The sequence below is a fragment of the Corvus brachyrhynchos genome, unplaced genomic scaffold (genome assembly GCF_000691975.1).
Source record: "Corvus brachyrhynchos isolate BGI_N302 unplaced genomic scaffold, ASM69197v1 scaffold338, whole genome shotgun sequence".
In the NCBI taxonomy this organism is placed as follows: Eukaryota; Metazoa; Chordata; class Aves; order Passeriformes; family Corvidae; genus Corvus; species Corvus brachyrhynchos.
Genome location: NW_008239334.1, coordinates 785,443 through 787,714, shown reverse-complemented (window position 1 = coordinate 787,714; position 2,272 = coordinate 785,443). Strand labels below are relative to the sequence as shown.

The 2,272-nt window shown below is 51.3% G+C and overlaps 1 protein-coding gene across 1 annotated transcript in view; it reads left to right on the top strand.

Annotated features, from left to right (window-relative positions):
* The window catches only part of LAMB3 (laminin subunit beta 3), a 34,914-nt gene that overhangs the window by 4,879 nt on the left and 27,763 nt on the right, over nucleotides 1-2,272 (top strand). The window lies entirely within an intron of this gene.

Below are 2,272 nucleotides of genomic sequence, written 5' to 3'. Positions count from 1 at the left end.
AGTAAAATTGAAGAGTTGAAAAGAACCAGATGTATAAAGTAAGGTGAGACATGACTTGAATGTTCAAGAAATTGTACTATAAAAACCCTCACTTTTTTTTTTTTTTTTAAACCCTTCCCCCTCCCCTTTTAAAATTTTTTTCTTCTTTTTTATCTCTTCCTTCCATTTCTCCTTCCGTTCCTCGTTCCACTTCTCCTTTTTCTCTTCAAAAACTTGTGGGTTTACCCCTCCAAAAAACACCCCAAAATTGTCTCGAAGTCTAATTGTCGAACCAGAGATCTGATGCCTGACCTGCTGTGCAGCTCTGTACCTGCTTCTGCAATAAATATTTAATATGTTAATAGAAGCTTTACTGAGTGCCTGGGAGGGAGGGAGAGGATCTGTGTCCATAGCTCCCAAAACAGGGCAATGTTTGGATCCAGGGCTTGGGGCTGTGTGTGGCCAGTTCGGCAAAATGTCCCTGCCTTGGTGCCCATTGTCGCGGTGAAGTGGGTGAGAAAATGCCCCAGGGAAGCACAGGTCGGGTGTCACCCAGGCCAAGGTGTGACGGTGTTGGGGAAAGGTTTCTACAGGTGGCTCATGGCGAAGGGAGCCGTTCGCAGGTGATGCTGCGGTGTGTGACAGCCCTGATTTCCCGGGAGTGAGAGAACAGTTGGAAATTCCAAAGCTGGAGGAAGTTACATCAACTTGTTAAGACCCGATCTTCACTTTCCCCGCACTTGATGCTGAGTGTCTGTCACCCCCTTTGTGTCACTCCTGTGTCACCTGCAGGATGGTGCTGTTTCCATCCTGGGTAAAGCAGGAGGCCGCTCTGCTTGCCTGGATTGCAGGAAGGAGTGTTGCACCAGTGACCCTCGGCATTACTGATGATGCCAGAATGATTGCATCATCACCACCACCATCATCTGCTCCCGCTGCAGGGTCCATCAGAGCACTGACACTGCTGTGGCTGCAAGAATCCTGGATATTCCACACCCATCTCAGCAGCTGCTGAGCTCAGAGAGCCGCTAAAGCCACAAGAAGTTGCTGGGATGTACAGCTTTTTCTAGCAGATGATGGACTCTGGGACAGATTTCTTGTCTGATCCATATGGCTGCTGATGGGAATTGCTCTGCCAGGGCAGTGTATAGAAATTAAAATACAAGTCGATGCAATAGCAACAATTTTAGAGAGAGACTGGTGCATGTGGAAAGAGTAAAGCTCAGAGGGAGCCTTCAAAGGAGGCTGTAAAGGAGGTTGAATCCCTTGGTGAGGCACAGCCCAAGAGTCAGGCAGCCCCCAAAGCATCTGGAGAAGAAGGGGGCTTGTCCTCAAACCAGGGAGGGATGAAGGGAGGTTCCCTGACTTCCTGCTCCCGGCACATGGAAGACAGGGCCTGAGGCACAGGGAACGTGGATGTGATGCTCCTGAGCTGGGTTTTGTCTCAGCCCATGCAGGGGAAACCTCCAGTGACGGAAATAACTTGTGACGGGAGTGGCTGGGGGTGTGTTTGCCCTTCCTGCCCCTGCGATCCTCCAGGTGAGGAGTGTCCTCCCTTCCTCCCCCGGTGTTGATGCCCCACACAGGTTCCCTGCCCTCGAGAGTACGGGTACTGCCGACCCGCCCCAAAAAGGGACGCGCTCCTTGAATTTGTGGGTTTTTTCCCCTTCCTCTCTGAGCTGTGCTGCGGGGTTGCGGGGCAGTGAGTCAGCCCCGCTCCTCACATCCCGCACGTCCCGGGGAGGCTGAGGCTCCCCCTGCCCCCGCAGCAGCAGAGCGCTCCAAGGAAAGCTTCTAGTGAAAACTTGGAGTTTTGTTGCAAGTTTTGAGTCTGCTTAGGAAATTGTATTGCAAGACTGGCTGTAAAAGTTGCTAAAGACTTGTCTATCCCTCCTCAGCGTCTGGCGTCTTTTACTTTAAATAAAAGGTCCTTATCTTCTCTGCCAACTTGGCAGCCGAGGTTGCAGCTGATTCCTGCGTTCGGGCTGTGTTTTTTCTCTTCTGCAACACTCAGAAAAATGAGCACTGGAGAAAAGATAGCTGGAGGAGCCAGCAGCCAGACAGGGGAAGTTCAAGGTCACCGCCAGTTCTTTGGGGGTCATTGTGCTGACCCTTCCCAGCACGAAGGGAGAGGCAGGGGCTGCCCCGGTCCTGCTCAACCCCAGCAGTGTCTGAGCTGCACCTGGTCCCTGACACAAAGGTCACTGTGAAGTGTTGGAATTGTGACATTTCACCTAATAAAGTGATTTTTGGTTGGTTTTGGGTTTTTCAGGCAGGGTTTTTGTTGCCTGCT